This window comes from Pteronotus mesoamericanus, unplaced genomic scaffold (genome assembly GCF_021234165.1).
Source record: "Pteronotus mesoamericanus isolate MK-2021 breed Mesoamerican mustached bat unplaced genomic scaffold, CSHL_Meso_final scaffold_128, whole genome shotgun sequence".
Classification (NCBI taxonomy): Eukaryota; Metazoa; Chordata; class Mammalia; order Chiroptera; family Mormoopidae; genus Pteronotus; species Pteronotus mesoamericanus.
The window spans coordinates 33,165-61,013 of NW_026555305.1; the positions used below are offsets into that span (position 1 = coordinate 33,165).

Genomic DNA, 27,849 nt, shown 5'->3' on the forward strand with positions numbered 1-27,849 from the left:
CGAACCTGATTTGATGAATAAAGAAATTGGCATTCAAAAAAAAAAATCCTTGTTTTTTTGAATTCTTGTTTCTTCTTTATATCCTGGTTTGATATGTATTTCTTCCTTGTGTTCGAAATCCTAGATTTGAATCCTGGCTTTCTTCCCTGCACTGTTGGTTCCTTGTTGATTTTTCTTTGTTTCACTTAGTGTAGCCATCATTTCTTCCCTTATGTTGTTGCTGTACTCAATGAGTTCTTTAGCATCCTGACTACCAATGTTTTGAACTCTGTATCTGACGGGTTTCCTATCTCCATTTCATTTAGTCCTTTTTTCTGGTGTTTTGTTCTATTCTTTCATTTGGGCTGCATTTCATTGTTTGCTCAATGTGGCAGGCTCCCTGAATTTGTTTCTGTGTATTAGGTGGAGCTGCTTCGAATCCCTGTCAAAGGCCCCCGTCGGGATGAATGTGGCTTCTTTAGATCCTTGGTTGTTGGACTTCCATACAGCTCAATGTTCTGTCAGTTGTGGTTTTTATTTGTTTTGAGATGTAATTGTAATTCTCTTTGTGGTTACCTAAGAGGCAAGACATGTCTAGCTAGACCTGCATCTTGACCAGAAGTCTCATGAGTTCTTTATTGCTTTGAATTGGTACATGTACCCTTTGTTAAAAGGGGAATATTTAAGTTGTTTCCTATCGTGTTGCATTCTGTTTTTAGATCTTGTATTGAAAATGCTTCCTCACCAGTTAAGAACATCTCGAGCAACTGGCCGCTCACTCCATGCAAAGAGCAAAAGAAATCTCTAAGTTAGAATGACTTTCCAAAGTATACAGTATTACTACATCCCAAGATTTTGCAAGAAAGCCATTGGCTATGATCATACCCAAGTAAAGGACATTGGTTTGTGTGCAGTGAATGTTGGAAATGTTTAACCAGGGACCTTTCCTTAACGATTGTCAAAAGGTTGTCACTGTGTGGAAGATAGATTCATCTAGCCAAGGGAGTTACCTGCATGGAGGAGCTTATTGTCTGCATATCCTCGCCTGAAAGGAAAACTGGCCAGCGGGGAGGTGGAACGCAACCAAGAGACAGTGTTATCTATGTATGGTACTTCCTTGAGGGCTCTTAAGAACTGGCTCTAGTAACTAGATTAATGTTTGTCCCTACAGTCTTGATAATTAACAGGTCAGGTGGTTCTCAAATTAGTTTGCATTCTTTGTATTGTTTAAGCCTGCTAGTAAAATAGATGCTTTCCCTCGGTTCAGGGCTTAGTCGGTCACGTCCGCTAAGTCCCCTACTGCTCATCGCGTTCAGTCTCCTGCCTCTTCAATTTGTTGTGGCACTAGTAACACAACACACTGGAGAGGCCTTATGGGTATAGTGAATATGGGATATGCTTTATGCAAAGATCACCCTTCAACACTATAGAGTGAATTCTGCAGAAAAGTGGTATAAGTGCGGTAAATGTGGAAAAACTTACATGAGTAGCTCTGCCTTTTTCCTCTTTGAATTCTTCAGAATGGATGTTGGCTTTTTCAATGCAGTGGAACTGGGAAATTTTTCACAATGAGCTCTGCTCTCTGTTATTAGCATAGAGTTCAGAAAGGAGATAGGCTTTATGAGTGCAGTGAACATGGGAAATCCCTTTTCTGTCTCAGTTACCTCCTTTGTCATCAGAGAATTTACCCTGGAGAATGGCCTTATGCCTGCTGTGAACGTGTGCAGTCTTTCCCTGTGTCAATAATTTCCATTATTATGAGAGAGTTTACACTGTGGAAATGCCCTTTGGGTGCCTCAGTATGGGAAATAATTGTCCCAGGAGCTATGATTTTCATGTTACAAGAGAATTCATGAAGATTAATTTCTTACAGGTTTAAAAAATTAGGGAAATCATTTGTTTTGTGTGCCTGTACCTGGATGGGGAGGACCTGTCACCTGCATATGTGCCCTGACTCAGAATCAAATTCTCAACCTTTTGGGTACTGGATGACTCTCCCACTTATCGGCACTGGCTACGGTCCTTTCTCTTTTTTCCTCCCTCCCTTTCCCCCTCTCTCTAGAAATAATACAAATGAATGAATGAATTTTTAAAAACATTTATTCAGTGTCTGAATCAGACTATTTCATTTAGCTTTCAACCATATGGGGGCAAAAACAGTGGCATTAAAACACTTTGTTGGAATGCTTTACACTTTCCACAGAATAGGAACTAAAATACACAGAAATCCAGTCCTCAAGTCTTTTGCCCTCTCAGATGCTTTTTGCCTAAAACAGGTCGCTTGTAGCATCCTGGCCCTGCCGCAACTATCCTTGGCTGAGTTCCCAGATCTGTTGTAACCTGTAGTGAGCCTGGCTCACGTGTTCTGGTAAGCTTTGTTTGTGGGCAATACTTAACAACCTCTCCCATGGTCCTTGCTGCTGCTGCTGCTGCTGCTGGAACCACCACAGCCAACTTAGATTCCCGGATTGGTCAAAAGTGGGCCTCCATCACCATAGAGGCAAGAGCTTCTGCCTCCAGTTTCCTCCCTTCATGGGTCCAAAAGCTGAAGATTAGTTGTTGTAATTCCCAAAATCATCGTACCTTCAGCCACCTCCTCACTTGCTTCCCTCATTACCCAATCCATTATAGCCATCCCCACTGCCACCATGTTCTGCCGCGCCACCGCAGCAGCCACCAAAGCCACCCCGACCAACGAAGTTTCCTCCACAACCAGTGTTGTCATTTGCACCAAAATCCCCTCCATGACCATCTCTGAAGGCTCCACAACCACTTCTTCCTCTGGCTGAATAACACAGTAACTGTTTCTTAGATATGGATTTTATCCCCTGACTGTTGTGACCCTTCACAGTATGGGACTTTTAAGTGACAGCCTTGTCTACACAGACATGGTCATTAAAGTTATAAAAGCAAAACCTCTCTTTTTGCCACTCCCTTGGTCAGTCATGACTTCAATCACTTAAATTTTTCCACATCATCAAAAGTAATCTCTGAATGTTTTAGTGTCTCTAAAACCATCAACGAAAATCTTCACAGTTAAGTGGGCACCAGGCCTCTGAAAATCATTTTTAAATAAGGTTTCACTTACTGAATTAGAGAGAGGGCAAGGTAGGGAGAAAGGGAGAGAAACATGGATCTGTTGCCTCTCATATGCTCCCAACTGGGGACCTGGCACACAATCCAGACGTGTCCTGACGAATCAAACCAGCAATATTTGGATTCCCAGGCCTGAGCGCAATTCACAGAGCCACACCTAATCAGGGCTTGGGAACTTTCTCTTCAGAAGGCTCTCCTGTTCCACCACCTTTCCATCTGCTATATATGGCCGTACGTTCATGGCTGCATCCCCCTCCTCCACAGTGGCATGTGTGACAAATCCCAAGCCTTCAAGTGCTCATTGTTTGGATCTCACATCACACAGTTTGTGTGTGTTCCCCATTGCTCAACATGGCTCCTCAGACCCTCATCACTTGTTTCGGAGCTCAGACCTCCCATAAAGAGCTTGTTTACCTGTCTGAGCTCTTTGGGAGACTGACTGACATGACAACAAGAGGGGGACTCCAACAATGCTTACTGAGCAGCATCCACCAGCAGAAAGGGACAGTATTTGTTTTTTCCACTGCAGACAGTAATTGTGTTGTTTAAAATTTTATTTTTTACATAGAGGGGAAGTGAAGAAAGTGAAGGAGAGAAACATCCATGTGTAAGAAAAGCATCTATCACTTGCCTCTCACACCATTAGAACTGAGGACCTGGCCCACAGCCCAGGCATATTCGCTGAGTGGGAATCAAACTGGTTACCATTCTGTTCTCAGGCTGGCACTCAATCCACTGCGCTACACTGGCCAGTGCCAAAAATAATTATTTTTGCACATGAAAATTCTCCCTGAGTTTTCTGAGGTATGATGCATTTTTAACATCTGTGAATAATTACATGTACCTGGAAATGGTGGTTATGTACAAAATTTACATACTGTTCCAGAATGGCTGCAATATTGCCATCCATGAAGGTTTGGAAAGTGGGCACGTGAACGTGAGAAAGACATTTTGGATCGTATTTCTCCACCTTGCAGGGAAATGATCATCATTTTACCTGTAAATGCAGTGACAGTTTCTGCATGAGAACTGCAGATTATTTGTGTTATGGAGTGCTAAACTACAGAGAGGTATTGATTTTTTTATTTTTATTTTTTTATTTTTAGAGAGGGGAAGGGAGAGAGAAATAAAGGGAGAGAAACATCAATGTGTGGTTGCATCTCGCACATTCCCTACAGGGAACCTGGCCTGCAACCCAGGCGTGCCTACATTGGGAATCGAACCGTGACCCTTTGGTTCGCAGGTCAGCACTCAATCCACTGAGCCACACCAGCCAGGGCACTGTTGATGAATGGAGTTAGATAATATGAGCATTACTTAAATAGCTGTAACAGGAAATACTCCATAATACACAAGACCAGGTAAGTCCCAATGGGTTGTCCATAACATGCACTTTGTTCTAACAATGAAAGAACTACCTTTAGCTACAGCTCTGCTAGAAACGCGGTTACCCTGAATATCTTATTTCTACAAATCCTGGGTCCTTTTCATTCCTGAGAACTTGAAGAAAAAAATGGTGAGGAGAAAAAGATATAGTAAGGTGTGAGCAGAGAAATTTAGAAAAGTAAAGGAAAGCCATGACATCACGTTTCATTTCTTCAATAGATCACTTACAGATTATCTGACCTGTCTCCGAGGCTCACCTAGGTCTCAGGAAACTTTGACTGATATACTTGGACTCCATGGCTAGGTTGTAGGGCAAATTGAAGAAATCATCTTTATCCAGTAGGGCTCATTGGTTGCTCCTCTCAGCGTCAGGACGTCTGCGCCAGAATTGTACTTTTCATCAAAGAAGAGGTCAGACCTGACTCTGGACGGCAATGTCCCAGGTATTTAGGGCATGGAGGCAGCTCATCAGTGTGGCCCAGTTGCCACTCATGGCCAGCATGCTACTCTAGATGTTCACCAGCTTTCAAAGGACAGGGTCACCTGTTGTGTCGAGTATGTGGAAGATATTCCTGAAGCTGTACAGGGGCTTGTCACTTTTCTGAGGATGACCTCAAAGGCTTTATCATCACATTCTATGACCACACATCACTTGATGACCTGTGGCTCTGACACATCCACATAGGGCAACTTCATTAACTGAGAAGAGTCGATTTCTGCTTTCTGTCCCAGAACCTAAGAATTTCAGAGTCTCGTGGTTTCTGTTATGTTTGGTCCCGTTTGTGCCTCATTCTAAATTGCCTCTGGACTTCTGGTCAAGATGGTGGCATAGGCGGACATGGGTCACCTTCTCATACAACCACATCAAAATTACAAGTAAAATATAGCACAGCCATCACTCAGAACCATCAGGTACTGAGATGAATGGAAGTCTGAGAACAAAAGAATTAACAGAACCACATCCATCCAGACTGGTGGGAGGGGCACAGGTAAGGAATGGATTGGTCCCTCACCCACATTGGTACATAAAATTTCAGGAAGGATATCTAGGGAGCAGGGAGTGCAGCCCCACACCAGGCCCCCAGCCCAGGGTCTCAGTGAAAGGAGGATATGTCCCCATAACTTCTGTCTGCAAAAACAAGTGGGGATTTGGTTGGTACAAGAAGATAATGGAGTCCGAAGCAGTTTCTCTTATAAGACCCCACACACAGGATCACTCACTCAGACTCATTCCCGCTGAGGTCCAAGCACTGGCAGAGCAGCTTGAAGGCCCTTTTGGTGTACAGGGAGGGACTGACGTGTCAGGCATGAAGATGAGGTTAGGCCTCATCATCCCTTTTCTAGACCCTCCCACATACTCCCCAGAGCTGGCAAGCAGGTGCCATATTTGGGACTCCATCAACCTGAGTAACAGTGTTTGACCTCCCTTAGAGGTCCCTGGAGACTCCTCCCCACCCAACTTCTGGGCCCAGCCAAGATGCTTTTCCATATGAATAGCTGGTCTTGGCTTCTGTTTCACCACTTAATAAATTCTCTCAAACAAAGGCTGGCTTCGGTGAGCCCTTTGGCTGGGAAGTAGCAGCGGCCTGCCTAGATTCATAACATGGGTTTGCCTGAGAACCTAGGTTGCCATCTCAGGTTGCTTTATAGCTCAGGCAGGGTGGCTGAGGGCAAAAGACAGGTGGGAGCTGACCTTGGCCTGCACTACCTGGGAAACCCCAGGGACAGTGTGTGGGAGACCTGATCCCATGAAGTTCCCGGGAGCCGCGTATGAAATAAATGTACCAACACATGATCTCCGTGGGGAGAAAAAGCTGGCCAATCTCTCAGAGGAGAAGGGCCCTCATCTTTTTCCCTTGGCTTTTATTGAGTTCAGCAAGTAAGGGAGCACACAGCTTGCATGTATAGCTCATCAATCAATGTCACATAGTGTTGGTTAAGAATAGATATTGTTCAGAAGTAACAATTGCAAGAACTCAGGGGTCTCCTTAAATCAGATTCTGTTAGACAGCATGATGCTAGATGGTCAGAACAACCTTGTGCTTTGAACCTAAACATCCAGTGTACATTAATTCGATTCAGTAGAAGACATTCTTAGCAGGAGAGGCTTCAAAGGAAATAATTCATTATTCTTCAACCTGACTTCCCAGAGTGGGCGGTGCCTCCTGTACCTGCATCTCTTCATGCCTGCAGGGCAGCATTCCTGGTCTTCCAGTTAAGATTTACAGGTCAGACCCTGCTCACCCGGGACTACAGTCCCCAATACCGGGCAGGCCGGTTCCCCACATCTCCCCCTTTTTTGTTTGTGTCTGTGGATAAAGTGATCAAGCCAATGAAGCCAGCAACCTCAGGTGCGATCACAAGAGAATAATTTATATATGCATTATAAAGTGTGTGGGACAATTAGCACAAGGAGACACCCAAGAGCTCCCATGACCCAGGCCCGAAGGTTCAGTCCATGGAACCAGGCCTTAGGGTTCAGCCACTGCAGGTTATTATGGAGTGTCTCCAACACCTTCTATTTGGTCAGGCATTTGATGTTGCTAACCCACCGCTGAAGTTCTAGCTGGAGCTGATCAATCTAGCCTCTGATATGGGTAGAGAAGTGCCTTGCAGGGGATGACGGATGTCTTCCCATGAGTGCTGGTTAGAGTTCCACCTTACGGGGGTATAACACACAGTTTAGAATAGTGAGGATCACAAGTAAGTTGTTGTCTTAAGGCAAGGGCATCCTGTTGCTCTCCTAGCCGAGGATGGCAGATGCAAGGGCGGAGAGGCAGGTATTTCCTGATCAATTTGAGCTTGTCAGAGCATTTCTTGGGTAGTGTTAGTAAGAAGCACATCAACTGCTTGGGCAGTCTGTACAGACTGAGGGAGAGCTGCAACTGCAGTGGCAGCAGTAGCGGCCACAACAGCAGCTGAACCTATACAGGCAACAAGCGTGCCAAGACACCGGCGGGCTCTAACACGGGCAAGAGCCTTATTGAGAACGCTTATGCCTTCTGAATTGGCCCACTCTCTGGTGATATTAACGGGGAGCCAAACCTCTGTCTGCCGGCGAATAATAAGAACAGTTGCAAGATTTAGCTGAGTAACATTCTTGAGGGTTAGGCAACTGGTATATCTAATGGCAGGGGCAGTAGTGAAAATATATACAGTAGAGGTCTTATCGTAGATGAGACAAGGTTCACCTGGGACAGCTACAAAGAGATAAGGGTGAGAGGTGCAAACAGTAACCCAAGTATTATTAATGTTTTCTATATCATAATAAAATCTATTCTGATTGTCAATGAACTTAAGACTTCCTAATCACCAATTAACGAAGGGGAGTCCCATTCTCCAAGTATTAGTGTGCCATGGGCTGGAATGATTGAGATGTTATTCTAATGATAGGGGCTCCTGTTCCCCCACCATAACAATTAAGGCTGCGATACGCAAAGTGGGGTTTGGCTACTACTGGAGCTGAGCCTAAGGCAGCATACACCTCCCACTTGGCACCCCAATCCTCTGTTTTCAACGGGGTACCGATGATGTCCATTATTGAAGGTGCCTGGTCACGACATAACTTCTGGGTGACTGGCTCAATTGACTTCCCTTCTCTGTTACACTGGGGAAGATCTGGGGGTGGTTATTATCCCCATCTCTCTCTTTTTAAAAGTCTACTGTCGCTATCAGCAAGACATTGGTCTGAATTTCCTGAATATCAATTGCATAAGCATACCATTTAAGCCATATGGGTAGGCAGAAGGTATTGGTTAAACGTGAGAAACAAGCTGGCAAGCGATTAAAGACATATACAGTATTCTCCGGGACGGACAGTCAATGGCGTTTCTCCTCTAAGGGTCTGTCCAGGGGGCGCCAGGTTCCTCCTATCCACTTGGTGTCATTATTGGACAGGGGAGGTTCAGCATCCCACCAAGTATGGAGCTTAAACATAGGTGGATCTAGGATATGACTCCAATACACATGATTGGTCTCAGAGGCTATTCCTAAATGTCCAAAGTAGGCAAGGAGGCGTAAGATGAAAGCTACCTTGGCAGACCGGGCCGAAATAACTGACAGACGGGCTGGAAACCTGTGCTCAGGAGTATCCCTGACCCCCGATTGATGTAGCACTTGCTCTGCTCTATTAGTTAGAACTTTCAAATCACCCCAAGTCATCCCATGGGGCTCATGCCAAGAGCCTTTGCTGGGCAGGGGTCGGGGGGTGTCTCCCCTCTGGGCAACACCTCTCCATGAGGTTCACCTGGGACATCTGGTCTGTCAGCTCCTCTAGTGGCTGAATCTTCTCCGACTGAGTCACAAACATTGGATAATGGGGTTGCTTGGCCAAGGTATGGCTTGACCCTTTTTGCCGGAACCCACAATGGACCTGTGGGGATTGAAACGCATACCTTCTTCCCCATGTCAACAGTTCTACCGGCCCTTCCCATTTCCCGTCCCCTAATGGGTCCCTGTATAGGACCAGGGGATATGGACCAGGTGCCTTGGACTGAGCAAAATGCTTTTCTCTTGGGGTTTTAAGGGATACCAGTTTTATGTTTAACCTACCATCGTTGCAGAAAGATCTGAGTTGCTTGGGCAACATATCCAGGACTGTTGTTTATTTTTATTTCCTTAGGGCAGCCTAAATGGCTAAAGGCTTCAAGCCAATGAGTTCTAACATTTTTTGCTGACTCCCCTGTTAGGGGGGTAGCTTGTAAAGCTCCTGAGCAAGTATCAATAGATATATGTAAATACTTAACCCTTCCAAAAGGTGGGTAGTGAGTAACACCTGTTCGCCAAATCATTCACGGTTCCAAACCCCAGGGATTAACACCAAGTGTGGTAGGAGATTTAGACAAAGCTTGACAATCTGGATATTCTTTGATCTGTTTGGCCTGAGCCCTGGGAATATTAAATTCCTTACACAAGGCATGACCATTTTGGTGAAAGAGCTGATGAGAATTTAATGCAGATTGGAGAGGATCAGCAAAACCGACAAGGGCATCAGCCTGAGAATTGCCCTCAGCGACGGGGCCTGGTGGGCCTGGATGAGTGCCAGTAGGAGTGACCAACAAGGGGTGCTCTCTTTTATTGAATAGACTCTGTAGAGTTAAGAATAAGCTTAGCAATGGAGGCCAATAGATCCCTTCAATAAGGCTTGATCTAGATCCAAAAGAGTGTAGACAGTGTAGTCAGAATCACAAACTAAAGTATGAGGCTCTCTGGGCCAACGCTGAAGGGCAAGGATAGCCCCTGAGATTTCAGCTGGCTGAGTGGAAGAATGTCCAGTGCAGAGAAAATGTTTCCATTCATTCCCTTCCTTCCAGGTAATAGCTGTCTTGCTGGTTTTTCCTGAACTGTCAACAAAGACACTTTTGGCCCCAGGTATAGGAGTAATGCTGAGCTTGTCTCCTGAACAAATGTTAAGAGAGGGAAAGTTTTGGAGAAGTTTGTCTGAATGCAGATGTATATTAATGTCTCCAACAAAGTCAGCAAGTGCACATTGAAACTCTAAAGAGTGGCTGTAAAGCTGTTGTAAATACGTTTGGGTAAGTGGGACATAGATCACAGCCGGGTTGTGACCAAAAAGCTGGACTGTTCTGTCACGCCCCTTGATAATAAGCTGACACAATGCTGTAACATAAGTAGTATGGTACGCTGAGGCAGATGGGACTGGAAAAATTGTTCAGTCATTCCTAGCTGGGGAGACAGCTGCCCAATGAAGCCGGCAGGCATCCCAAGGGTGAGGAAGCAGAACAGCCTGACTGCTAGCTGCCTATCAACCCTAGTGAGTTGTCTGGAGGAAATACACTTATGTACTAAATCTAGTCCCTTCTTAGCGAGCTGTTAGAGTTCGCGGGGAGTTCAGGTCAGGATCTCCTTTGAGAGAACTAAATAAATGGGTTAATTGGCTGGCAGTGATTCCTAAGCTAGGGGAAATCCAATTAGTGGTTCCTAATAGCTGCTGCAAAGTATTAAGAGTCGGGGACTGGGCATTTTGATTTGGACAGTCTGGGGTCTCACTGTGGAGAAACAGAACATAACCTAAATAGTGCCAACGCTGATGCTGCTGTACCTTTTTTGGAGCTATCAGTAGCCCTGCTGCCGAGACACTGTCCTTAAGATTAAGATAAACCTGTGTTAATTCTTCCTGAGAAGCTGCAGCAACCAAGTTGTCATCCAAGTAATGATAAATTACGCTCTTGGGAAATTGATTGTGTACCGGCTGAACAGCCCGGTGAACAAAATGCTGGCAAATAGTAGGGCTATTCACCATGCCTTGAGGCAAGACTTTCCGTTGGAATCTTTCCAAAGGCTGAGAGTTGTTAAGCAGGGACTGAAAAGGCAAATATTTCTCTGTCCTTCTCAGCTAAGGGAATAGTACAGAAACAATCCTTCAAATCAATGACTATGAGGGGCCAATTTCTTGGTAGGCACACAGGGTTCGGGACCACTGGTTCTAAGGCCCCCGTGGGCTGTAAGATTTCATTAATTTTTCTTAGACCATGAATAAGTCTCCACTTTCCAGATTTTTTAGAAACTACAAAAACAGGAGTATTCCACAGGCTACTGGACATCTCTATATGCCCTGCTCTCAATTGCTCCTGGACAAGTTCCCAGAGCTTTGATAGCCCCTCCCTTTTCATCGGCCACTGGTCAGCCCACACAGACGCCTCAGACAGCCAGGTGAGGGGGAAGGGAGAAGCCGGAACAGCGGCCACTAGGGAAAAGGTGGGAAAGGGATTTTCATCCCCCACTGAGTGAGGAGATCTCGGCCCCAGATGTTAAGTGGGGTGGGGAGAATATAAGGTTGAATTCTTCCCATTTGGCCGTCCAGGCCATAACATATTAAAGTCCACATGCTTTTGCATGGTTGGGACCTTCCTCCCATGCCTGCTCTGGAAATATCAGCCTCAATTAATGGCCATGCCTGGGGCCAGTGCTGAGCAGAGAAAACAGATATATCTGCCCCTGTATCTAGGAGGCCAAGAAACTCTCTGTTCTTTACCTACACCTTTAATATGGGCTTGTTAAGCTTAATGGAGATGGTCCAGAGCACCGACTGGGTGTCGGTGCTACCAAAACCTCCCTGCCCCCTGTTTACTTCCTGGGTGTTTGGTGCTACATAAGGTATAAGGAGTTGGGCAATACGGGTCTGAGCAGGAATAATATGATACCTCGGTGCCCGAAGCATAACCTTTATTTCCCCTTGATAATCTGAGTCAGTAACTCCAGGTTGTATAAGTATGCCTTTGGTGACTGTACTAGGCCTTCCTAAAATTAACCCAACTAACCCCTGGGGTAATGGCCTCCTCCCTCCGTGGGGGCAGTAACTACTTCATCTTGCCCTTATAAAATAAGGTCGATGGTGGTGACCAGGTCCAACCCTGCGCTCCCCTTTGTGGCTGCACAGAGGTGAGAGACCGGGAGTCATCCTGTGCCCAAAACAGCTGGTTGTTGTTGCTGTTGGGACTCCTGTTGGGGTTCGGAACCGGAGCTCGCGCCCCTCTTCCCCTTTCCCTGTAGCAGAGGCAGCAGGGCAGCTTCCCATCCTTGTCATAAGTAGATCTGCGCTGATTAGCCCAGTTCTAGCCTTTGCGGCAGCCAGGGCTCTCCTTATTAGGTAATTTCTTATCTTTGCTCCTGCATTCCTTCCTAGTCCGGACTTTCCACAGTTAAAGCATTTCATATCACCCCAGTGGCTGCCGCAAGCAGGGTTGTGTTATGCCGCTCTGACCCTGCATTCTGGCAGGCTTTGATGTACTGACTGATATCATGAACATTCACATCAGGATATCATGAATCAGGGTTGCAAGGCTGTCCTCATTAGCTTTCTCAGAGGCCACCCACAGCAACGGAGCCTCTGCAATATCCCGGTCTCGACCTGTCTCTGAAGGGCCTCCTGAAGCCTGTCAATAGAATCTAAATAAGGTTCCCCAACTCCTTGACAGAGGTTAAGAAAGGAGCCCGCAGTGCATAGCTTGGCTTTGGGCACTGCCCTAAAGGCACGGAGCAGGACCCAGGAACACTGAGTAAAGGTCTGCGGATTCATTCTAGCCTGTTGTTCCAGTCTACTATGCTGTCCGAGCCTGAGAAGCATGTCAAGATTAACAGTGCCACCTGTTCTTTCATTCTCGTTTGCTTGTTGACGGCAGCGGACAATATACTCAGAATGCCAAACAGTGAGTTGAGCAGGAGGGAGGATTGTTTTCCCGAACGCAATCCAATCACAGGAAGCCACGCGATAAGCCTCCCTTAGAGCAGTTAACAGTCTCACCGTGTAGGGGGAGTGAAGCTCATTATCCTTAATACTCTTCTTCAGATCCTTAAACAGTCATAAGGTAGAGGATTGTGTGCACGGACTGCTGTCCCCTTTGGGTTACTATGTGGAAGGCAGAGAGTGACTGCTAGCCCCTGTCTTTGGCTGCCTCTCTACGGCAGTCATGCATAGTAGTTGTTACTGGGAAAGGTGGCTGATTAACTAAGGGTGATGAAAAATCTATTAACGGTGCCTGATTATTGGTGTTGTCCACCCATGTAGGAGCAAAAAGCAGAGGGGGCCGCGCAAGCGTTTCACACTCCTCAGGTTGTTCCTGAGAAACTCTCTTCTCTGATGAGTCTGCCTCCTCTGCCGCCATCTCATAAGGCTTCTTAAGGTCCGAATCAGAAATATGAATTGGGGGTCATGGTGGTTGGGACTAAGCCGCAGGTTAAAAGGTTCTGATGACCGATAAGGGTTTCATTCTCTTGATGCCACTTTAACTTGTGTCCTACTTTTACCCATCCTTCTAAATCTAGAGATCCCTTATTAGGAAACCAGGGACAATATTCCTTAACTGTTTGGAGTAAATTATTAGGTTTTGCACTCTTACCTGACAGCCCATGGCCTTGAGGAGCTGATGGAGCAGTCGAAAATACTGCTGCTGTTCCTTAGAAAGACCATTCCCCATGATCGGGAGCCAGTACGAACGAGGCTGGGCCAGACCCTTTCCTGTTGCAACTGCGGCGATCAGGAATTCCCTTTAGTTTCGGATTTGGTCCCCCCGCCCCTTATAGTTCTATCCTTAGCCAGTGAGATCAATGTAGTGGGTCAACGTGTGCTGCTCTTGAGGACAGCTCGCAAGGCTGTCACTCCGTGGTCATCCCTGCTTCTCTTACGTGCCTCGGTTTCTCCTTGGGTGTCTAAAACAACTGAGAGGGCTCAGAGTGCTGAGTGACCAAGCCTGATACCGCATGTCCCCGGATGAGCTAGAAATTATATTAAGTGATGGGTGTTCCCTATGAGGCCCCTGCACGTTGCGGGGGTCGACCCCAGACACCCCGACGAGGCCCCCACTCACGTAGGGACCCTCGAGTGCTCCAGCCCGAGGGAGGAAATGCCTCTTTTCTTCGGAGCTCAGCGAGAAGGCATGACGCTCGTAGACGCTCCTTAATGTAGCTGAGGGAAACTCTTCTGACCAGCACAAAGGTGCAGAAGGAGCAAAAACACAAAAGGGGCAAAAAGCTGTGGAAAATGAACCTTTTCTCTGACCTTAAACACACCGGCGGCCTCACCAAAAGATGCGGTGCCGCTGTCCCTACGGGAATGATAGCACTGCGACCCGTCCTCATAGGTGTGCCGTCCATGACGAGGGCTCCTAGCCATTGTGGTGAAGCAGGTCCCAAGTCCGGGGTCCCTGCTGGGGCACGAGAGGTGGGGGTCCTCGTCCTGCAAAATTCCCTGGGGGCCGCAGATGAAATAAATCTATCAACACATGATCTGCATGGGGAGGAAAGGCTGGCCAATCTCTCAGAGGAGAAGGGCCCTGATCTCCTTTTTCCCTCGGCTTTTATTGAGTTCAGCAAGAAAGGGAGCACACAGCATGCGCATATAGCTCATCAATCAATGTCACATAGTGTTGGTCAATAATAGATATTGTTCAGGAGTAACAATTGCAAGAACATAGGGGTCTCCTTAAATCAGGTCTGTTAGACAGCAGGACACTAGATGGTAAGAACAACCTTGTGCTTTGAACCTAAACATTCAGTGTACATTAACTCGGTTCACTAGAAGACACTATTCTTAGCAGGACAGGCTCCATTATTCTTCTTCAGGCCTGATTTCCCCCAGGGGGACACCCGGGTCAGTATCAGTTCATGCCTGCCAGCCAGCACTCCTGGTTTTCCAGTTGAGACTTACAGGTCAGATCCTGCTCATGGGGGGGGCTACAGTCCCCGGTACCAGGCAGGGCGGTTCCCCGCAGGTGTACAGTACAACACTCCAACTAACACAGCCAATGGGCAAGGGCTGAGTTTTTTTTCCTTTACGAACTTAAAACTTTCAAAAACTTTTATAACCCCAACAACATTCTGCAAACCTTTTACAACTTTCAAAAACCTTATCCATTCAGAAAAAAACATTCTTCGAACAACTTATTTTTTTCCTTTTCTGTCAAAATTATCTCCCTACCCTATTTCTTCTATTATCAAAACCATACAATATCCTTTCAACTTAATTAGAATTTTTAATTTTTAAAAACCTCCATTTTCAATGACATTCAAAAGGTAAGCAGCTAAGCAGGTCAGATCAGCCCGGAAGGATACTTTTAAGAACTCCTTTATTTTGTACACAAGCTCGTAGGGTGGCAGATGACACGGGCTCTGAAAGAATGCACAAAGAGAAGAAACTGCAGGGAGCAAAGGTTTCCTCATATTCCAAGAGTGGAACGGGGCTAGGTGTGGAGAAATGCTCTAGCACTGAGGGGTGGGAGCTTTGAGTTTTTATTGGATTATACAGGGTGGGGAGGGGGGTGGCTGTGGCTAATGTGCTGCTGATGGGCTGGTAAATGTGTTGCAACTTAGGATGTTTCCATTGGTTTTGCGTAAACTGCATTTTGCTCCAGTGTTATTGTTTGCCTGCAGCTGTGGGGAGTGGTTAGTCACATTCTGTTCTTGCTTTCCAGTAACTCCCAGTCCTGGGGACATAAACTCAGAAAACTAAAATGACAGTTATGTTTAATAAGGTCACAGTCTTCCTCGGCACATGGCACCATGATAGCAAATGGCACCTGCTTTATCCTTTTGCAAACTACTGCTTATTCATCGAATTATTCTGAATTAAGAATATTTCTTTTCTTTCTTCCCAGCCATGGCTCTGTATGGAGTTATTTCTATAGTTCTTGGCCAATCATAACAGAACAAACTACAAGTACCCACATCAGACTATATGCATTTGAAGGCAATAACAACGTGTACTGTTATGCCTGAACTATATTATGTGTCAGTGACTCTATAGAAAGATACGCCCATTTAGATCATGATATTTGAGAGCATCTCAAATATTTTTTAAAAATATTTTATTTATTTTTAGAGAGAAGGGAAGAGAGGGAGAAAAACATCAGTGACATTGAAGCCTCTCACACGCCCCCAACTGGGGACCTGGCCCACAAACCAGGCATGTGCCCTGACCAGGGGTTCAAACAGCAACCCTTAGGTTCACAGGCCAACACTAGTCCACCGAGCCGCTCCGCCAGCCAAGGTACATCTCAAATACTTTCATCGCCCAGCAGCAGGCCGACTTCATGCAACATAAATTATGCCTTTTGCTGCAGTTAACAATGAGGAAAGACCCTCTCAGGGAGTAGGAGCACCACTTGTGCAGGACCCGTCCCTTAGCAAACGTCCCAGGTGGCCAGGATGGAGAGCTCTTTCCTCGAGGTCGCTGGAGCCAGGGAACTACATTACCCAGAAGAGCGAGCGCCCCGTGAGCCAATGCAAGGCCCGCGTGTCTGCATTTCCGTTAGGTTTCTGCTTTTGGGGCGGGACCCCGAAGCCGCCCCTCCAGGCGGCCCCCGTTTCGGCTTCCCGGGGCCAGTCCGCCGAGAATTGAGGGAACCGAGGAAGCGCAAAGAAGCCCTTATCTCCGGTGCGCGGACGCGGTTTGCGTCTCGGCAACGCGGCCCGGGTGACCCCCGCCAGGGCCGAGACTGGAACCGCCGGTCCGGCGCCCCCTCGGCGGCACCCGCCGGGCTCCACACACGGAGCCCGATGGCGGCGGCGGCGACCGCGCTGAGGCGCCCGGCTGAGGTGAGCGCGCGTCCCCCGAGCCCCCGAGCCCCGCAGCTCCGGGGGCGGGGCGCCCGTCACGTCCTGCAGCCCCGGCCCCCGCGTCCGGGCCGGGAGGGAGGCTGAGCGGAGGCGCGAGGGTCGTGGCTTCGGAGGGGCAGCGAGTACAGGGCAGAGCGGCCCGGGCTCCCGCGCCTCTGAAACGTGCGTGGCGCCCTGGGTGCCCGATAATGGAGTGAAGGTGCGGGCGGGCCGGCGGGACTGCAGAGCCCCGCCCGGGGGCTCCCCCGCGGCGGGAGCCGTCCGAGGGCGGCGTGGAGCCGGACGGCGTTGGAGGTCCGCGCGCTCTCGCCGGGGGCCGGGGGCCGCGCGCCCGCGTGAGCGGGGAGAGACGCCTGTGAAGCAGGGCAGGGCGGCCGCGGAGCCGTGGGGGTGGGACTGTGGGGCCCGCCGGTGTTCGGGGGAAGCGGCGCACGGCGGCGCGCGCACGGGTAGGTGGTGGGGCCGAGGGCCCCGAGGCCGTGGGGCGGGACCCGGTGAAGCGGGAGCGCCCCTTTGCCGAGTGTCGCGGGTGGAGCCTGGGCGCCCCCGGGGGACTTGCTGGGCAGGAGGGACGGGGCCCTGCAGGGACGTCCCCGGGCTTGGATGAGGTCTGCGCGTCCCGCTGCCCGGTGCCGAGGGCTGCTGCTCACCGTCCTCACGGGCCCGAGGGGTGAGGAGACCCCGCTGGGAGCAGGGCGTGGTGTCCCCTCTGATCGGGGAGCCCTGGGGGAGGGTGAGCAGGGGGACGATGTGTGAGGTGACGGACTGGGAGGTTGTCAGGAAGACCGAGTCTGTGGTTTCCTCTGTCCGCATCTTGACAGGCCAGCGTGACCTTTGAGGACGTCGCCGTGCACTTTTCCTGGGAGGAATGGAGGCTCCTTTTCCTGGAAGTAGTGAGGCTCAGAGTCGCCTCGATGTGATGTTGGAGAACTTTGCTCTTACACCTTCTCTGGGTAGGACCCTCAGAGTCTATAAAATGGTATATACAAGGTAGTTGAAGTGCAAAATGTGATTGTTCGATATGTGTGTATTTTTTAAATGATTCCCATAACCAAGTTAACGGACATTTCTGTCACCCTGATATAATTACCTTTTTTTATAATAGCGCTTAAGATATCCTGTCCCAGCAACTTTTAAGTATAAAGTACAGTATTGTTTACTGTAGTCACTATGTTTACATTATATCCTCAAAACCTATTCATCTTATAGGAAGATTTGTACCTTTTGATCAATAACTTTACATTTTCTCCTCCCCCAGGCCTTCTCATTCTATTATGTTTCTGTGAGTCCAACTTTTTTTTTGTTTAGATTCCACAGCTAAGTGCTATCGCACAGTTCCTATCTTTGTGTGATTGGCTTATTTCATTTTGCATAATGCCCTCCAAATTCACCCAAGCTGTCACACAGGGCAGTATTTTCTTTTATCTTTTCTTCCTTTGTCTTTTTCTTTTTTATTTTTATAGTTTTTATGTGGGGAGCTGGGTCATATTTTGTTTTTAGGGTTTTTTTAAGCTGTATAATATTCCAAGAGAGTGTGTATGTGTGTACAGCCCCTTTGCTGGCTCATACTGTACAGTTTTTATTTTTTTCCTGTTTTGAGGTATTTTTATACTTAAAAAAAAGATTTTATTTATTTTTAGAGAGAGGAGAAGGGAGGGAGGGAGAAAGAGAGAGAGAAATATTGATTTTTTGCCTCTGGGGACCTGGCGTGCAACCCAGGCATGAGCCCTCACCTGTAACTGAACCAGCGACCTTTCGATTAGCAGGACAGCGTTCAGTCCACTGAGCCGCTCAGCCAGGACTCCATACTGTTTTTCATAATGTATTTATGAGTTTATATTCCCAGCAACAGTGTACAAGTGTTCCCTTCTCTCTACACGTTTGCTAATACTCTTGTCTTTGTGCTGATAGTCCTCATAACGTGTATGAGGTAATATCTCATTGTGGCTTGGATTTACATTCCCCTGCTGATTAGTGAGGAAGAGCGGTTTTTCATGATAATTTACCTGTTAGCCACTTAATCAGATTCTTTGCTTATATTTTATGTGTGTATTCGTTGGTCGATTCTTGTATGTGCCCTGACTGGGAATCAAGCTGCAAATCTTGGCCTATGGGGATGATGCTCTAGTCAGCTGAGCCACCTGTCCAGGACTTGATTAGTATTTTTATATTTCAGCTTGAAGAACTCTCTTTAGCATTTCTGGTAAGGGAACTTGAGCGGTGATGAACTCTCTTGGCTTTTCTTCTTTTTTTTAAGATTTTATTTCTTTCTTTCCAGAGAGAGGAGAAGGGAGGGAGAAAGAGAGAGAAAGGAACATCAATGTGTGAGAGAAGCAATCGGTTGCCTCTCGCACACCCCCAACTGGGGACCTGGCTCAGCAACCAAGGCATGTGCCCTGACTGGGAGTCAAACCAGTGACTTTTTGGTCTACAGACCAGCACTCAGTCCACTGAGCCACACCAGCTAGGCCTCTCAGCTGTTTTTAATTTACGAAGTCTTTATTCTGTTGGGTTGGCCAAGAAGTCCATTACATTTTTTCCAAATGATGGCTCTAGTGGTGCTTAGTTGTCTTTAACTTCATTTAAAACAATTTTGTCAGATTGTATGGTGACAACTGTCAAATCAGTGTGCATTTTAAAAAGACAGCAAAACTGATGAATTTTGTGCAGCCCTTTTTGTATTGAAGATGGAAGAAAATACACAACATATTTAGCATATTGTGCTTTGTGATTTCAGTAAAGGTAAAAATGCAACTGAAATGCAAAAAATATTTGTGCAGTATATGGAGAAGGTGCTGTGACTGATCAAACATGTCAGAAGTGTTTTGCAGAATTTTGGTACTATTGACATTTTGGCCAAATAACTCTTGTGTGTGGGACTGTCTTGTGGTTTGGAAGATGTTTAACAGCATCCCTGGCCTCTAGCCACTAGAAGCCAACAGTGGGAGATAAACATATTCAGGATATCCAAGTCAATAAAGTTTCTGGTGAAAATGAAAATGCGCCTTTTGTTTGTTTGTTTAAGATAAAACACAAGTCAAATTTATTAGAGTTGTCCACAGCCAGTAATGGTGATCTTGTCGGTCTTGCCACTTGTGGACCCATAGCGCTCCATGGCTGTCACAACGTCTATTCTGCCGTTCACCTGGCTGAAGACCACATGCTTGCCATCCAGCCACTCAGTCTGGGCAGTGCAGATGAAAAACTGGGAACCATTTGTGTTGGGTCCAGCATTTGCCATTGACAAGATGCCAGGACCTGTGCGCCTCAGGATGAAATTCTCATTATGAAATTTCTCCCCATAGGTGGACTTGTCACTGGTGCCATTATAGCATGTGAAGTCACCGCTCTGGTACATAAATGCTGGAATAATTCTGTGGAAGCAGGAATCTTTATAACCAAATTCTTTTTTCTCCAGTGCTCAGAGCATGAAAGTTTTCTTTGTCTGCAAACAGCTTGAAGGAGATGCTACCCAAGGGCTCGCTGTTGGCAGTGATATCAAAGAACATGGTGGTGTTGACCACGGCTGGGCATGGGAAGATCTGAGGCGGTGGCAACTGCAGCTGCAAGGGCAAAAAATGCGTCTCCTGTTTTATGGAAAATATGTTACGGACTTAGGCCAACCCAATGCATTTCTGAATGACAGCTTTGCCAGGTAAAGTATTCTTAGTTGACATGTTTTCACCCTAGAGTATTTTGAATCTTTAGAAATTTGTTTTAAAGGTTTTATTTATTTATTTTTAGAGAGTGGGAGAGAAACATCCATGTGTGGTTTCATTTCGTGTGCCCCCTGCTGGGGACCTGGCCTGCAACCCAGGCATGTGCCCTACACTGGGAATCGAACCGGTAACCCTTTGGTTCGCAGGCTGGCGCTCAATCCACCATCCAGGGCTCTTTCTGTTCTTAAAATTCATTGCGTCTTTGATTTTGGAAAAGTTCATTATAATGTGTCAGTGAAGATCTCTTTAGATTCAGTCAGTATGGGGATATGAGCATCATGTACGTGGATGTCTACATCATACTACTGATTTAGAAAGTATTTAGCCATTATTTCTTTAAATAAGCTTCCAGATGCTTTCTCCCTCAATTCTCTTTGTGGCACTCCAATATCACAAATATTTTTTCCTTGATGGCATAGCCTAAATTATGTAGTCTTTTTCCAGTCTCTTATGCTCTGACTGGGTGATTTACAGTGCCCTGATGCTCGGTCACAGCTCTTTCCCCTGCTTCATTAAGATGCCATTGAAGTTCCATATTGTTTTCCTTTTCATGTTTTGTATACTTCGTCTAGAATTTCTTTTTCATTCGTTTTTTAAAAGTTTCTGCCTCTGGACTTTATGTATCCATGTAGTTTTTCTGATCTCCCCAAGTTGTCTCTTTGTGGTGTCTTGGAGTTAGCTGAGCTTCTTGTAAAACTATTATATCAAATTCTTTGTCCTGCATTTTGTTGGCTTCTCTTGCTGGAAACTCTCTGTGCTCTTTTGGAGAAGGCACATTTACCTTTTTGTCGATGTCACCACAGTTGATGGGTCAGCCACCGCTTCCTGCCTTTACGAGCTTGTTGCAGTGTAGAAAGGTATAGGTTGGTTGCAACCACTGGGTTGGTATGCAAGGTCATTGGACTGCTGGTGTGTGACAGTTTTGGCTCTGTGATTACCATGCATCTGTGTCAGCTGAGGTCAGGGTAGGCAAATATTGTAAGGATTCTCAGTGGCTGAGGCTGCAAGGTCAACTCACAGGAATCTGCTCATGTTTAAGCTGGGTGGGGAGTGATGTCAGGAATGCATTCCATTCGTACCAGAAACATGTTCTGTTTTAGCAGTGTTTTGTTGTGATTGCCAGTGCTGGACCCCATCTGTACTTTTCCTTCCTCGCTGTTGCTACCTTGCTGAGTAGTCCAATTTACTACTTTGTCACATTTACCCTGACTTCTAGCCCATGGAAAACCCCTACCTCCTTGGACTTCATATCTCATACATCTCTCTCATCTCTGCCTCTTGCTCTGCACGATTGGTCCACACAAGCCATGAGACTAATGTGCATCCCTACATTGGCCTTGAATGGAAGCTACTGTGCTGCAATTAGTTTTCCTTGGGTTTGGACATGTGCTTCCACATAGCCTCATCTCACAGGCCAAAGAGAGCCTACAGGAATCCTTTCTCCAAGGAACAAATTTTAGAACATGCTTATCTACTTTGTATTACACCTTATTCTTGTGTCCTTTCTCTGGTGTGAACTTCACTTTTTTTTTTCTTTTTTTTTGTCTTAGAGGTGTAGTACTGCTCAGGAGCCACTTCCCCTACCACATTTTAACTCCCCTCATTGAAAACCATCTCATAAAAAAAGAAGAAAAAAAAAGAAAACCATCCTATAGATTCATTCCTAGATGTAACAGATACAGTTTTTTTATGACATTGCCCCAATTTTAGTATATGTGCTGCCGAAGTGAGCACACATTGCTCCGTTCCCATAGTTAACATGTACTTCACCAGGGCATATTTGCGTTCAGGTGGCTGCTGTGGACCAGAGGACATAGAAGCCCCTTTTGAACAGAATGTTTCTGTGGGAGTGTCACCAGCCAGCACCTCCAGGGCAGCTCTGTCTTCCCTGCAGACCCACTTCTGTCAGACTTGTGGTCCAGTCTTGAGAGACATAATCCAGTTGGCTGAGCACCAGGGAACACCACACAGCCACAGAGTGTTCAGGTGTGAGGTATGTATGAAGCAATTTAATTGCAGTGCAAACCTCCGAGCACACCAGAAGCAGCACCTGGGAGAGAAACCCTTGAGATGCAGTGTGGACGGGGCTTTGTTATAAAGAGCTATAAATTCCGTATTTCAGAGAAGCCCTTGACCTGTGATGAAGTTGGGAAGGACTTCCTGTCTCCCTCGGAACATCTACAGCAGCAGACCACACAGGCCAGGGAGGAGCCCACCAAAATCACCCAGAGTGGGGCAACTGTGCAAAAGGGGAAAACTCATTTCAACTGGGGAGGATGTGAGAAAGCCTTCAGCCCCAGTCACACACGTTCTTGGGACCAGGACATCCACACTGGAAGACAGTGTCTTTTGTGCCCTGAATGTGGAAAGCGATTCAGGTTTCAGTCCTCATTACTTGTTCACCAGAGAGTTCACACAGGTGAAAGGCCTTATGAGTGTCGTCAGTGTGGGAAGTCTTTTCCCAAGAGCTCAACAGTTATTTGATGTCGAAGAACTCACACAGGTGAAAGGCTTTATGTGTGCACTGAATGTGGGAAGTTTTTATCTAGAGACATCACCTTCCTGTACACCATCAATTTCACACAAGATAGAGGCCTTTTGAGTGCAGTGAATGTGGGAAATCCTTTAATGATATTTCCTAGTCCAAATAACAGTGGAGAGTTCACAGTGGAGAAACGCTTTTGAGAGTAAAAATATGGAAAATCTTTAGCCATAAATTTTACCTTTCTTAACACCTGAGAATTCATATTGGAAAATGGTCTTATGAATGTACTTAATGTAAGAAATATTTTACCTGTATCTCTGGAGTTTGTTATTATCTGAGAGTTCACACAAGGTGAAGTCATTATGATGTAGCTGATGTAAAAAATCTTAATTATATCACTGCCAGAGAGTTCACCCAGGAGTGCTTGGAATACGGAAAATCCTTTTCCCAAAGAATTTTCCTTAATATATGGTTCAGAATTTAGATTGCAGAAAGACCTCAACGTGCCAGGGATTGCGCACTTTTCCTGTTTGGTGTTATGACACTAGAAGAAACCATGAGAAGCCATCTGTCTGAATTTTATCTTATATATCCAGTTGCCCACAATTGAGAGATTCCCCGTAAGTTTTAGTTATGTGGGAAGCATGTATATCTATGTTGCACTTTCTAACCTGCGTGGAGCTCTATCAGACAGCTTACTAGAAGCATTTGTATTGACCAACTCTTTGTAACTTTGGGAATTAATAATGTAAAATTGGGAATTAAGGTATGGAGAGGGAAATACAGGGTCACATAAGCAGTCAGTTATGAGGTAATCTAGGGCTTTTTAAAGGAGAACTTGGTTAGTGGGTAGGCCTGGTTTCTCACCTAGTTGTTTTACCTAGTAGCTGTGTCACACAGCTGGCAATATGTTTTTTCCCGTTGCATGTCTTTGCAGTGGACGCCCTGGCAATCAAAAGGTATTGTCAGACCCTGTAGGGAGGGATGAATAGGCAGAGTACCGACAATTTTTATGCCAGTAAAACACTATGATATAAAGGTGGATACATATCATTACATTAAAGACTTATAAGGACTTTAATGTCATAATTTGTGGCCCTAGATTTATTTGTGTGTTTTGCAGTTTAGCCTCTGAAGCAGCTTACAAATCATGACTTTGTTCTCTGGGCTCCAAAACTACCCAGGGCATGACTGTGCTGTTTTGTGATACTTCGTATGCTGCTGACAAGCAACACTCCCTGTACTAAAACTGTGACCAGAACTCTTCGTTCTGCAGACCTGAACTTGGACTAGGATGTTGATGAATGCTTAATCATATACAAATATACAAGGGGGAACCAAAAAGAAACCAGAATTATTTTGTGGAGTGTGGGCCCCCTGTAGTACAGGCTTCCCCCTCTGGGTGAGTGTTCTGGGAACACATCTGTTGTCAGTGCACCAGCTGGTGTTGTGAGAGGCTGTGTTTGGCTTCAGTGAATATTTTTTGAAGACTCTGTGCATTCGCCCATTTCATAATGGGTGATTTATGAACACACCTGCCCACATGGCGCTGGCTGTTCAGTTTTTGACTGAAAACAGCATGACTACCATGCCCTACCCTCCCTATTTACCTGAAACTCACCCTGAGTGACCTTTATTTTTTTTTGTTTCCTTGGATGAGAAAAGCCCTCAGAGGGAAATGTTTTACCAAAGTGGAAGAGGTGAAACAAAAAGCAAAAGGCATCAATATTGACAAGTTCAAAAACTGTTTTGAGTAGTGGGGAAAAAAGTCTAGGTAGGTGCACTGTATCAAATGGAGAGCACTTTGAAGGTGACTGACGTTTAAACATGTAAGAATAAATACACAATATTTTGAAAATTCCAGATTTTTTGGGGTCCCCCTTGTATTGGTCATCGCTCTCATCTCACAACTCCACTTGTTAACCATTGGGTCACCTGAACATTGAAGGTCGAGTTGACCCCACCAATCAGAAAATTAATGATGTAAGTTTGGGAATTTGTTCCCTAGCAGCCTCTTTGATTGTCGCCACCTTGCAAAATGCATCTTCAAAAACCACTTTCCATTTTCCCTACTAAGCGTATGCCTTTTGCTTTTACTGAAGGCTGTGTTCTCAGATTTGCAAATAGTATCAGAATAAACTCCTTTTCAGTTTCTCAGAATGGCCTTCTGGAACTTTTGTTTACATTTGTTCAAACAAGTAGAATGTACAACAACAAGAGTGAACTTTATGTTAACTCATCTTTGAGTGATGATGTGTCAGTGGAGGTATATAAATTGTAAAAAAACCCTCAGGTTGGGGGGATATTGGTGTTGAGGGTACTATGCAGGTGTTGGGGGCAGGGATATAGGCATAATCTCTGTACATGCTATTGAGTTTTGCTGTGATCATAAAACTCTAAAAAAGTAAAGCCTACTAGAAAAAGAATAGTACTAGTTAAGTTGCCCTCTGAGATTACAAAAGGAATTTGAATATGTTAGCGTATGTACTAAGTATAGTACTATAAGATAAAACTGTTTGTCAGCAGTTAAGACACAGTTGCTGTCAGACAATGACACAGGCAAGAGAGAAAGTTTTTCTGTGAAAGCAGAGGCAGAGCACTAGCTTGGCCACCTGCTTCAGGGCAGCCTAATACTTCTCATGGGCCTACGTGGAACCTTTGCTTCTTAACCAAGCATAATGACACAACACTGAATACTACTTCAGGCTACATGCATTTGAAGAGCAGTAACGTTTCCAGCTATGCAAGTGCTTATTTTATGTGTGAATGAATATGGAATGATACATCTATTTACATAGATAAGGGAGTACCTCAATTTTAACGCCTGGGAGTAGGCTGAGCTTTGTGGAGTCTAAAAATAATGTCTCTTACCAGGTTTTGACCACCAGCAAAGCCCCTCCTCTTGTTGAGGTCTAAGCAGCATTTACAGGCTTTCCTCCTAATGCCGTGCATGACACTGTCCTAGGGCATGGAGAACATACTTTCTGCTGCTTCTAGAGTTAACAGGGACTACGTTACCCAGGAGGCCCTGCGCCAGAGTACCTCCAAGACGAGCCACTGACCCATCATGATCAGGGCAATACTGCTGGTCTCAGGAGCTGCCATTTTTGCTGTTATCGGGATCAGCAGCGAGATGAAGGTGACAAAATAGATTAGGCTTCGCTAGACCCTTCCTGCCACAGGGAGGCAGGTCTGAGGCTTGGCAAGGCGCCCCCGTGACCTGTGTGAGGGCCAACCCAGGGACCGCCATGCCCGGGCCTACCTCCTCTTCCATTGCACCCACTGCCTCTGCTGCTCCCTACCAGCGAGGCCACACAGTCCCACGGCTGCGGCTGCGCTGAGGTGCCCGACTGGGGTGAGTGCTGGCCCCGGGGCCCTCACCTCACCGACCCCTAGGGCCCGGATGCGGGGCGCCTGTCAAATCCTGCAACCTAGGCCCTGACACCCTGAACCATGAGGGAAATGGAGGGGAGAAAGGAGAGTTGCGGTTTCTGAGGGGCCAGCAAATACAGAGCAGAGGTGGAAGAGGGTCATGAACATCTGTAATTCGGCAGCAAGCAGGGTACCTCCTTTGGGATTTTCTGTGGCTGAGGGATCCAGCAGGAGTCCCTAACCCACCTCCTCACTCCCCCCCCACCCCCCCCTGCCCCCAAGCAAAGCTCAGCTGTGCTCTGCTTCCTGTCCCTCCACCCCGTTCATCCAGGAAACCAGTCCCTGGTGCCACAAAGGTTGGGGACTGCTGCGTTAAAGGACGGGGGTTGTGCTGGATGACGTCTGAATTTCTCAAGGTCGCTCTGCATGCCATGGGCCACACACCTGGGTGAGTGGAGAGACATGCCTGTGACGCAGGGCAGGGCAGTAGCGGAGCTCTAGGGGTGGGACTGTGAGGACCCAAGGTGTTTAAAAGTAGTATGTACACAGTGGTGTGCACAGCTAGAGGAAGTGTAAGCTGTTGGTCCTGGGTACCTTGTGTGCGGACTTACGGGTGGAGCATAAGCCCACATTTGGCTGTGTTTTGGAGACATCATCAGGGAGACTCGGCAGAACTGTCTTGCAGGAGGGATGCTGGCCAGGTTCAAAGCTTAAAGGGCATTTATCCCCTCCCTCTCCCCCCAAAACACCTACCATTTGTGAGGTCTGAACACAGTCATTAATGGGACTGTGCGCAGAGAGCATCACCGGCACCAGGGCTTGGGATCTCCTCTGAGGTGGGGAGCCCTGGAGGAGGATGAACATGGGAATGATACGTGAGGAGTTGGGCAGTAGCTTGTTAATAAGACTGTTCGTGGTTTTATTCCTATTAATCTTGACAGGTGTCAACTCTTGAAGACATGGCCATGTACTTCATGTGGGAGGAATGGCATCTCCATGATGAGGCAAGAAGTGCCTCTACCTCCATATGACGCTGGAGAGGTTTGAACTTACATCCTTGCTATGTCAGGCCCTCACCATTGTCCCGGACAAGGCTTTGCATTTCCCGTGCCCCCTTTACTCAGGGTGTGATCTGTTCTAACATATGGACTGTAGGCATTGCTTCTTCCTTCTCTAGCTTTCAGTCTTGCTGCTATGGTTTCACAGCTGATTTGTTTGCACTGCCCTCTTCTTTCTGCAGCTCCAATGCATACTGGACTAAATCCTCATAAGGATTTGAGGTCAGTAGTGTTGCAGTGAGCCTAATGAAATCTATCTTGCTTGCCCTTCCCCCGGCTAGATGGATGTGTCAGCTCCATGGGCATGTCTGTGTAACAGGTTTTGCTCCTTTTCCTTAGCTGATGTTTCCTAGGGCCTCTCTGTGCCAGGCATTGCAGACATTATTATGATCACTACTTACTTGGACCATGCACTATTTTTCAAGATCTTCCTGTGCTGTTTTTAGTAATATACTATCTCTTTCCTCACCCCACCACACGTCCATCTTTTTTGAGCCATCAAATTAGAAATCTTTAAAGAATACATTATATATATAATTTGAAATGGTTGCTGTAATCAAATTAACACATCCATTGCATCATAGTTATCCTTATTTTTTTGTGAGAACACATAAGAGATACTCTCCTTACAAATATGAAGTATACAATACAGTATTAACTATATTATCATGATGCTGTTCAT

General features: G+C 46.4%; 1 pseudogene; it reads right to left on the reverse strand.

Moving 5' to 3' along the window:
* Nucleotides 1-19,579: 19,579 nt before the first annotated feature.
* LOC129082401 (peptidyl-prolyl cis-trans isomerase A-like) lies at nucleotides 19,580-25,842 on the reverse strand (annotated as a pseudogene).
* Between the last annotated feature and the right edge of the window lie 2,007 nt (nucleotides 25,843-27,849).